Genomic DNA, 12,717 nt, shown 5'->3' with positions numbered 1-12,717 from the left:
AATGACATAGCACAAACAGTAATCTAAACCAAACCTTACCTTGAAAATTCATTGAATATAATAAAAACGGGGTTTTAAATTGAATTTTATGTATCATAAAATCTTAATTTATATTTAAAAATTATATATTCTTGCATTGTCATCCAAGATCTACTATTCTGCCAAATCTTAGCTCAAGCGGACAATGGGAAGTGGGTTAAATGAATATTCCGAGATTTGCTGATTTATAAACTTAGTGAACTAAATAAAGCCATTTAATAACTCCTTGCATAGCACGAACCTTACAAACTACTACTTTAATATAAACAATATGTTTAATCATAACTTACAAGTTACTGACCTATACTTAACCACGAAATAATTGTATACGTACTTTTACTTCTTGAAAGTACTATTAGCTTGAAATAATCGATACCAACAGTGGAAATAGTGAATACTTGGTAATACAGAATTAGGAAGTCGAATTGAAAATATTATGAGAGGGTTTTTATTTTATTATTGTTTTTATTTTCGAAATTACCCTTCATTTAGTTTGTGTTTTTTTTCTTCGTTTTAGTGACCGTTCTGGGAAAATCCGTTATGTTCCATATGGTGTGTCCTAATCTTGTTAATTAACAAATTACAGATCACGAATTATTTTTAACACAAGAAAAATATAAAATGTACACCATTTTAGTATTTACGCTGGTTGTTCTCTCCCCTTGTAAGAAAACATTGTTTTCCTACTCTATTTTTGTTTCCTAAATCTTGTGTTCTTTACGTAAATCCTGCATCTCAGATTATTAACCCATATATTTTTTTGTTTCCATATTCCGCTTTTTTCACTCGTTTCTAAAAATAGAACACGTAAAAATTAAACTTAGACACGGCCTATTGTGTTCGAAGATTACATGACATAAAAAACAACGACAGAAATACTAATGATACTTGGCCATCTCTTAGAGAGCAGGGCGAGAACTGATGCAGATAAAATGATTGCATGTTCCGTAATGAACAAAATAGAACACAGCCCATATTCGGCCTAGGTTTTGTAGTTATGTAATGTCAAGGCAAAGATTAATTATTGTTCTTAATTATATGAATTTTTTTACATAACTAATTACAAAAATAAGTAAACTAAGGGCATTTCAGTTCTAAAATAAAATATTCGAACTAGAAAAAATAAACCTGGTTTCAAAATATTTTCAAATGAACACTAACAAGTAATGTATCTATGTATTTTATTTGAATTTATAAAAATATATAATACATTTAAATTATGTCGTACCTAAACATTCTCACGTTAACACAATAAAGTAAAATAGCTCTGTATTGTATTTAAATTTATTTAAATATGTAATACATTTTGATTATACCTAATTATTCTCACGACTATATATTTGCGAACTAGAAGAGGTGTTGTTACAGGTTTAAACAACCAAAAACATGCACATCCGCAACTGCATTTTTACACTTATGCATATTACCTGATTCTAGAATTCGAGTTTTAAAATATTTTAAAACTATCGATCCTTATCAATAGTCAAAAAATAGAGGAATACCTTACGTACGAACACAGGAAATTAAGCAGTGGCGGAACTACAAAAAATGGGCCACCCCGCAAAGAAATTTTTTGGGCCCCCCCCATATATATATATATATATATATATATATATATATATATATATATATATATATATATATAATATAATATATACACAATACGAAGATAGGATACTCCTTTCTGGCCTGACCGGGTTTGAAAAAAAAAATTCAATTAAATCTAATTACAACATGTCATGTGTATGAGTGCATTGGTCTGTTTTGAAAATCTCTGTTTTCATTTATGTTTAGTACTCATAATCATTAAGTCGGTCAAAAGTATATCAATCATGAAGCTATGTATAAGTAGTGGTGTCTCGTGTTATGTTTAATTTTATGTTTTTTTGTATTTATATTATTAATTTTAACTACGTTTCATTTTTATACTATACCATTCTTTAGCACTTTTTTTTTAAAATAATAATTAAGACCAGTAATTGCTGTTTAATTTTATTATTACAAATCTATTAAAAAGAGCTTTTGAGCAACCCTATTTGACTATTTGAAAAAGGGAAATAATTTATGGAGGTGGTTTGAGCGTTTGCCTATCTTTCACACTACAGCTAATGTGTATATTTTTAAACATTTTCTTTTTACGCAACAGCATGTCTTAGCTACTATATAACATCACTACTGTATTAGATCTGTTATCTGTTTGTTATTTACAAAACCACTATCAAGGTGCCAGTGACGAAACTAATATATATATATATATATATATATATATATATATATATATATATATATATATATATATATATATATATATATATATAACACGCTATCATTCGTGTATTTTTTTGAGACGTTAGCCTTGTTTTCTAGAACAGTGGTTATTAAACGTAAACAATGTCGGCACTTTATTTCTTGGATATTAGTTGTTAGAGCGTTAATTTGTCTACACTACCACCGATACGAGCCAGCTTTGTTGTTGAGGCGCTATCTATTCGCTTCTTGTAAGGCTAAGAGCGGGAGGGGAGGTCTGAGAAAGGAACTTAAAAGGGACAACAAAGCACCGATGTGCATTTATCCATCAGTACCAAATTTGGGATGGTCTAAAAAAGCCGTCTTAATATCTAGCGGCCTCTCGCGCAATTGATGTTTTTACAAGCTTTTATTTAACTCACTTCCTCGTCAGTCGTCAGTCTAGACGGAAACGCAGGAGTGAAAATTCGGACAGTTCTACTTGACCGACACGATTCACAGTTGGCACGTGGGTCAAGACATGAAGACAATGCAATCTGAAACTAAATTTGACTTAATTGGATGCCTAATTGATTTTTTATGAATTAATTAAAATTTGGACCGAATTAGTAGGCATGTCTAGCCAACCACACCACACGCGTCATCAATAGCTGCGCCATCACGACCACGTAATGGCTGCGTTCAAAAACCATTGCGCGCCTACTGAACGTGATATTCAGTAGGCGCGCAATGGTTTTTAGTCATGTAACTCTATTGTAGATAAAACATGTAAAGTACTGAAAAAAAATTCATAAAAAACGTTTTAATAACAAGCTTTTATGTAATGATGCACTAAAAAGTAGAAAATAAATTATAGACTACGATTTAAATAACTATAAAGAAAAGCGTGGGTGTCCTCCTTAACATTAGTAAAGGTATCCAATAGATACTAAAGTGACCCACGCTTTTCTTTATAGTTATTTAAATAGTAGTCTATAATTTATTTTCTACTTTTTAGTGCATCATTACATAAAAGCTTGTTATTAAAACGTTTTTTATGAATTTTTTTTAAAATAACTTTGCCGACAACAGCGTGTGTTTGATTGTAGGAAAAAGAATATACAAGAGCGTGGGATGGTTTCTATAGAATAAAGATACTCCAACCGTAGCTACAGTATTCTTTTTTTCAAAACAACCATCAGGTAAAAAATGCAAGAAAATTAATTTTAACTATAAAAAAAAAATGATTATCGGCGGCTGTGGGCCCCCTAAACGGCGTGGGCCCCCCCCCCCCGCATTGCGGGGTCTGGCGGCACTGTAGTTCCGCCCCTGAAATTAAGATTCACACATTTTTTTTTTAATTCTCTTTTAAAAGTCTTGGCGTCCAATATATTTTATTTCGTAAGACCCTCGACTAGTTGTACTTTTAAATTGAAAAAAAAAGAAAACCTTTTGACTGAATGCTTCATTTCATCAGCATTATAAAATACGTCTCGTTTTTTTTGCTGACCTGGGAAGGGAATTAATGGAATGTTCGTGAACTAATCGAATGGTGACGCGTCTTTTCTTCGGATTGACCTACATTTCACTTTCTTTACAGCCAATCAGCACGCGGGGATATAAACGGAAGTGCATGTTCTTTGGGGGCCGGTTCGTCCAGTAAATTTTGACCGGAAACCTGGGATTTTCTGCCGTTAGTGGAAAGCGCCATTTTTTTAGTCGGTGACTGTTATACCTTAAGGGCATTTTCCGGTGGTTTTTTTTTTTTAGAAACAAAATCAAACAGAGGCGATGTCTGTTTCAATTTAACTATGTCGGTCACCGCCTTTCGGGGTAGAGTCGAAATTACTTGTCTCGAATCCAACAGCCTACGACTTCCGGTCCAAGATGGCGTCTTCTCCTTGACAAACAAAATGGACGCGAACTCATTGAATTGTGGGTCAAGCTGGTAATTTTAGAATTATTTAAACTTTTATTTCCGTCGTTCGTTCTTACTTGATTAGCAATGAATATTTTTTTGCAACGCTTCTTCATCGGCGTTTCTTCCAGACGTTTTCCTCCCAGAGGGTGGGGGGGGGGGGGGGGCGGTAGACTTTCTTTGCGGGGGGGGGTGTTGTATCTCTTATAATTTGTGAATAGTTGTAACTTGTGTAATATATAGCTGTTACTTTTAGCCATATCCGCTAGATTTTTTTCCGATTGTAATACCAAGATGAATACATATTTTCGTGGCAGAAACATACAAAAATAAAATGGTTGAAGAAAGTTCTACTGGAAATAATGATTTTTTTAAATTAAATAAAATTATCGCAACTTATTAATAATACACATTAGTTGGTAGAACATTATATAATAACGTGGTACCCACTTGAAAGGTTAATTGGAGTATCTCATTTCAAACATCAGTTGTATCCACCAAGAGCAATGTTTAAGTATATTTAATGTCATAATTTTAGAGTAAGGTATTGAGGTATTGCACATACACCATACACACACACACGTATATCATATTATATATATATATATATATATATATATATATATATATATATATATATATATATATATATATATATATATATATAAGATAGAGAGAGAGAACGTGAAAGGTGTGTTTGTATATCTTTTAAAAAGTCCACGAACCCTTTCTTTGATATTGTAACGACATGAGCTTCCACATTAAACATAGCATAACAACTATATTATTTTTTCTACTTGCACGCAAAACAAACCAATGTCAATACATTTCTACGTAATAATTTTCCTTAACGAACTTTAACGACCTAAAGAAAAACCCCGCCCGTACTTTACGATTGACTTCATTAAGTCGCCTCTGTTTATGTTCATTGTAAATTATATCTACTACAGTACACCTGTTGTTTCTTGATGGCCAAAGTACTTTGTTTGTTGGAATCGATAAATAAACCCCTGGATACTTATTAATTAACTTACGTTCAAGCTTATAGAGTAGACCAGAGCCATTAGATGTCTTATAGTGCGCGTTTCCAGTTTTCTAAATGTAGCTTTCTTTCCCAGCGTGAGTTACTTCAATCTTATCAAACATAAAACAAAATTATGTTTACTCTTAAGAATCAACTGTCAACTTTGGTGAGCATAGTTTTCCTTGGAATATCCTTGGCAAGGGGTTTTGTAGGGTGAACATTTATGTAGGGTTATACATATTGCCAGGAGCTATATCAACAGTATGTATATATATATATATATATATATATATATATATATATATATATATATATATATATATATATATGTGTGTGTGTGTGTGTGTGTATATATATATGTATATATAATATATATATATATATATATATATATATATATATATATATATATATATATATATATATATATATATATATATATATATATATATATATATATATATATATATATATATATTAACGCCATAGAGTTTAGGTAACCGCCCGCCCCACCCCCTCCCCACACCTCTTGAAAGACATTGGCATTATGTAAAGTTCAATGCTTTCAGTTTCGAAATGGGGAACAGCACTTTAACGCTGAGAAACTCGTTTTAAAAATAATTCTTTCTGAGGGGCAATCAATCATTTTAGTTTTATCCAGGAAAAAAAAATCGTTTCGATTTACATACCGTTCTTTTAGTACGTAACGATTTTAATACTCTCTTGTTTAATCATCTGTTTTACAGCAAATCAGATTGTATGAGATTTAGAGAAATACATTTCTTTAACCAGGGACTGCGCGCCTAGCGTTAGAGAGCTAGAAGGCTAACCCGAGAGTTTCGAGGTACTTCTGGGTACCTAAGTCACGTTATGGAAACAAAGGCGGCTTGGCATTGTGCTTACTGCACTATCCCTTTATATGCCGAGGTCATTGAATCAGATGAACTCTACTTCATCTGCCCCATGTGTCTTGGGCACGAAAGGTATTAAGAAGAAGAAAAAGATTCCTTTCACCGAGATTCTATAAGTGTCTTATAGTCATGCAGAGAAAAGGGTACCCTTCAGACCGAAATTGATTAAGTAAAACATTTTCCAGGCATTTACTTTGTATTTAAGTGCATGCAAACACAACTACGTTTCTCAAAGATATGTACAATTCACTTCAACAGTCATTCTGTAAACATGCGTTACATGTTTTATTCACATGCTTATTTTGTATACCCATATTCATACTATATACAAAAGCTCTTTTTGTATACACGTAATCATAGCTTAAACGAATATTCATACAGATACATTTTCGTTTGAATGGCATATTTTATCATGCGCAGAATCTGAGTGATATCATATGCACTTTTGAATTGTTTAGCATAGGTTGATTAATGAGCTGGGACCACGAACACCCCCTCCTCTCTGGTGTTAACACCCCCCCCCTTGGTGTTGACACCCCCTGCATCAATCTACACCAACTTGATTACTCGACGCCAGAACGCCGCACGTGGTTGGATACGTCATGTTCTAAATTTAACACCCCCCTTCCTCCCCTCTTTCAATTATTATTTTTTTCCCTCGCCTTCATCACGTGATCTCCGTCCTGTTATCCGTTGATCCTAAACTCATTTCTACGTCAGCACTGATGTATGGATCACCAACAGGCCCGACACCCTCACCTTCCCGGTCCTTTCCCCAACTCCTCCCCCCCTACCACCTCCCCCCTTCCACCACCCCCATTTTAAATAAAGTCGAATCGCCTTTGCTAAAAACGTATGGCTCATATCCTTGGCGTCGCTAGTTCGTGTGTCACCCTGTGCGGCACTTTGTAGTGTCACCCTCCCAACAAACGAAGTATATGTATATATATATATATATATATATATATATATATATATATATATATATATACATATATATATATATATATATATATATATATATGTGAGTGTGTGTGTGTGTCGGCCTACATAGGCCTATAATATAAATGTATGCCACATACGCGTACATGTATGTTTATAAGCTGTAATCACCGCAGATGTTTTTCTAGACTATAGTCTGTTAATAATACAGTTAGATGAAGCATTGTTTTCGTTATAGTTAGTACGTTTACGTCATGGTGTTACCCTCACCCTCTTGTAATAGTTATCGATTTGTACTTAAAACTATTTAACTTTTATTAATCACTAATGGATCTGTTAAAAAGATATTTTTCTTCGGCATATTTTGCAATTTTGCCTTGGTGTCACCCCCCCCCCCTTAGTTGTTGACACCAGTGCGGCCCGCATCCGTCGCCCCACCCTCGATACGCCTCTGAATCATATAGGTTGTTTTTTCTTTTCTACACAAAAATGCTTGTATATTTCCATATGAGAAAATATAATTTCCTTTCGCATAATGTACTGGAATATGATTAGTTATTCAGCTCGCACAGAATGTACTTCCTGGGTGAAAATTGCGATTTGTTCTTTACATATAGACAAAAAAAATGAAATCCATATTTTCAAGGATATTAGCATTAGAGTTGTGTATTAGTAAAAAAAAAAATGTGAATCAGATGTAAGAATGAACAATGGAATATTTACAAGGATATTTTAAAAAATGGAGGATAAAGATAATTATAAAGAAGGAAGCGAATGTAATAAAGATAATTACTGCTTTAATTAATTATCCATTAACTACCCGCTTTTGCAATAAGCTTATTAACGTTAATTAAAGTAAAAGACTCCTTTAAACTGAAATTCAGATACAGAGTTCAGAAAAAATTGGATTTTAAACAAAAATTAATTAGTGGTATCGAGCAATAAAAAACGCAAGTTAATTAAAAATAATTGCAATTCAGTGCTAATATATTTGACTATGTTAACAATATGAATATTAATGGGATTAGTGTTAACCTTACTAACTGGGTCAAATGACACCAAAGTTGGTGAGTTGACAACAGGTATGCGATGCAACGTACCTTAGTGTTGGTCGGTATAGACAAGTAGGGTCCATGACAAATGGTCTCCGGACAAAGTATCTCGGGACAAATGATCTTAGGACAAAATATCTCAGGACAAAATATCTCAGGACAAAAGACCTTACAGACAAATTATATCCGGACAAATCATAAAAATATTGTTTAAATTGACTAAAGTCAAATACTATAAATATAAGTCTACTTTTGCCACAAATGCCTACTTCAACTTTTGCATCATAACAACTCTAGTTCTAAAGCCCTAAAATCAACTTTTGTTACATATCAACTCTAGTTCTGACGCCCTAAAATCAACTTTTGTTACATTTCAACTCACGTTTTCGACGCTCTAAGGTTATATTTTGTATCATATTAACTCAATTTTTAAACACCGACATGAGCGGTTGTATCATATCAACTCAAGCTCTAATTCCCTTAAAATCAACGGCTGTATTAAAGGAAACACAACCCACTTGCCCTTCCCATAACTCCCTCAGCGTCTGTCACATTACCTCCCTTTCCTTGCTGATCATGTCTGAATACAACATCATCTCAGACATCAGGATGTTGGTCTTTTGTTTGCTGGTGCATCACGCAGCCTAAAGATCGTGCAGTCGTGATTACTTTTCTATTGTTGTTTGTTTTGTTTGTTTATTTGTTTGGTTTTTTTTTTTCGTTTTCTTTTTTGTTTCCGATCTTGTTTTACTTTACCTTCTAATGAGAAGAGAGGATGTATTGTAATCGTGCAGAAAAAAACCGAAACCGAGATTTTTAGATATCTCCTGGGTCCGAAACACTGTAATTTTACGATTATGTGTGTGTGTATGTTTGTGTGCGTGTCTGTCTATCTAAGCGTGGGTGTTGGTGGACACGATATTTTGACAAGTTTTCAGTTAGGTTTTCGAAAACTAATTTTTAAGTTTTTGCTCCAATGTGTAGTTTTCGGTGATGTTCCGGTGACCGGAAGTGGTAATTCACTCTATTTACGGTTTATAAAATACCGATAGTGTGATTTCCGTTTTATTTTATTGAACAAAATTTCTAATATATGTATGCGAAGTTATCTATACATTAAAAATAAATAAATAATTCGGTATCATATTCTCACAAAGCAACATATTTTAATAATTCGTTTTCTAGAAAAAAAGGTCGGTTTTTTCTCAATAAGACATAAACTCTACTTCATCTGCCCTACGGATCATTCGGTTTGAAAGGGCAACTTCACTTTATCGGTATCTATACGTAAATTTAGGCACAATATAGACTCAACGTCCTGATCTTCAACAGATTTAGAATCATTATACACCACCTTAGCAATCAAACATCAAACTCTACACCAATATATGTGTCTATTAACTGCTCACAATATCATCGATATCCACATTGTATTGATGCATATATTCATCAATATTAACGAGATAGGGACGAAGTATTTGCATAACAATTTGTTCAAGTCGATAGACACTTAATCTATATTGTATAACCTGTCAAAGCTATGTAAAACAATGTCATCATATCTCCTTGTTTACATAATTATGTGTATTGTCCGTGGATTTGTCTGTAATATGGGCTTAGCATGCAAATTGTGCTCAGTTTTTGAAATGTAGATTCCGTTACAGTTAGCTTTTATCAGATATAACTTGGTTGAAAATGTATTTCTAATCTAAATAAGCCCTTTTGAACAGTTTCTATTTGAGCCTAAATGACTACAGTAATACTAGTTTTTAAAAAACTTACTTAAAAAACTGAATCCTAGTTTATTTATTTGATCTCTGTTAAAATTAATGAAACGTTGTTTATTTACAATCTACCGAAAACTGTTAATCGAAGTCTATTTGGTCTATGGTGAAAACTTTATTTCTTTTTATTTAATTTCTTATGATAACTATAATCATATTGTTTCGTAGTACCTCCAAGAAAACACATCACAAATACGAATATATTGATCTCTATCAAAAGCTTTAAAATCCAGTTTATTCGAACCAGTTTCAAGACTATAAATCAAGTAAACAAAACGAATTACCTAATCTATTCAAAACTTGTTAAAACTGAAATTGAAGTCCATTAAAACTACAAAGACAGTAAGTCCTTGCCCAAGGGAAAATTGTTTTACATTACAATAGTTTAAGTATCAAAGCAGAACCGAGTTCATTAAAACAATTCAATATTCATATATATATATATATATATATATATATATATATATATATATATATATATATATATATATATATATATATATATATATATATATATATATATGTATATATGTATATATATATATATATATATATATATATATATATATATATATATATATATATATAAATGGTTCCATGACAAATGATCTCAGGACAAATGATCTCAGGACAAATGATCTCAGGACAAATGATCTCTAGGACAAATGATCTCACGGACAAAAGATATATATGTATAATACGTGCGTCAAATATAATCCGGTTTTTTTTTTCGGAGCGCTAATCCGGGTGTATTAATAGAAAGTTAGTCTGGGACGATTTGAACCCGGGTTTTCCACGTGAACCCTTGTGAACCCCAGCCTACATGTACATGACGGATTGAATAAAATTACCAACAGCTGGAAACGGACAACAAAACCCTTTTAAACCCCTCGGTCGGGTGATCAAGTTACCCAGTCGAGTGAGGGGTGAAGGGGCTGGGGGGGGGGGGGGGGGTGATGAAAGGAAAGAATAGACTAGTAAAAAAAAAGATACAAAAACTCTTAGTCTGGCCTTTTATGTCCCATCGAGTAGTATTACTCGGGGTTAGGGTTAGATTGGTAAATTTAATTTTGGCGACGAGTTTAATTACGGATGTGCTAAACTAGTTAGCGTTAATAGATCACGTGACGAGGTTAGGTCGTTAGCATCTTTCATGTCTGCATCACATTGTTAACATTATTTTGTCTGTTCATTATATGACTTTAAATTAAACGTTGATTCATAACTAGCAGCATATTATATCCTTCTTCGCTTTTAATGTTGGAAGCGATTTCCTCCAAAACAATAAAGTATACGTGTCAACTGCTTATGCGCCATATAGGCCGTTAAATCCGATTTCAGCCTGCTTTTTAAAAAAAAAAATGGCTTTCATAGCCTTTGTCTAACCAAGAACAAACTACAAGGCAGCAGTGGTTTGATTTTAGAGTTGTCCCAAGCTATCGTGCCTCATCTTTCCGGGGTTCGAATTCGAGACATTTCTATTTAGCAACAATGAGCTTTATCAATTCGACCCACTCCCCCATATGTAAATAAAATATAGACACGTGAGAAAATTCCAGTAAATTCTAGAACACACAACGCATGCAATAAACAAACGTGACCATATTTCAAACGAACCTCAATCCTGCATACACCCCACGCCTAAGATTGAATTTAAACTATTTATAGCATCTTCTAGAACTCTCGAAAGCCTTCAGATAAATCCAGCTCTTCACGTATAATCAATGTTCGCAATCATCATCGCCTTGCAGGAGTATACAAAAAATCATGTTTACTTGAGTTGGCTTGCTCAACGGAATTGTTTACAAAAATTAAACTCCCGACCCCCTTTCCCCCTTCCCCCACTTTCTATAGCATTATATGAAGAAATAAATTAAAATGTTACAAATTCTATTTATAGATCTTGGGTTTGTTTGTATTTTGTTCGCTTGTTCAAAATGCGGTTGATGAATATTTTTTTTTTTTTTTTAAGAAACAGACAGAAGAGGTTGACATGATCAGTAATATATTTCTCTCGAGGGAGTCTGTTTAAAAATAGCAGCGGGGATGCAGTGTCACGCTTTTTTTTAGAATCGGAAATCCCCAATTGAGCCCCAAATGTTGAAAAAACAATGTATCATACATCTGTTGCTGATTAGCGGCTAAACCTGTAGGTTTAATGTCATCCTGTGTCATCTGATGTCATGTTGTTTGACATTGGCTTATCTGTAGATATATTTTCTAGGGGATTTTTTTAAGCTTGTTTGGAAGACATACAAATGTGTCGTGAGAAAGGTTAGATTGCATTAAGCACGAAGATTTGTTGCATTTTTTAAGGTTTCCTGTTTTTGCAAATTTTTGCGATGGTTTTAAACCTGGGTAATAACTGCACTAGATGACTTAGATTGACAAATTAAATAACTTTAATTACATTATTTAAATCTATAAATATGAATGCTTTTATGCATTCGAAAAAAACAATTATTAAATTATTTTGTTTACAACCCGCTTTGTCATGGTTTAATGAATATATTTGTTAAAACTAATAAAATCTCTCAACCGTAAAACTTTTTTTATTTTTGGAAAAAGACCGCTTTTTTTTTTAAATGAAGAGATTTTTTGTTTTGCTAAAAAATGTGTTTTCGTTTTTTATTTGTTTGTGCGAATATCCTGATACCATGATATTACATGCTTAACTGTATCTTTAACACAATTTGCGATATCAATTCTAAACATCAAACCTACATTGATGTTGCAAATTAACTTAATCGTACTTATCACTTAAAGCCTAACCCATTTTCTACTTGTTGCAAAGCTAGATATTTACTTTAACTTTAGACAA

Source organism: Physella acuta, unplaced genomic scaffold, assembly GCF_028476545.2.
Source record: "Physella acuta isolate Inbredline_101_S28 unplaced genomic scaffold, ASM2847654v3 ptg000492l, whole genome shotgun sequence".
Classification (NCBI taxonomy): domain Eukaryota; kingdom Metazoa; phylum Mollusca; class Gastropoda; family Physidae; genus Physella; species Physella acuta.
This window is presented reverse-complemented; position numbering follows the sequence as displayed.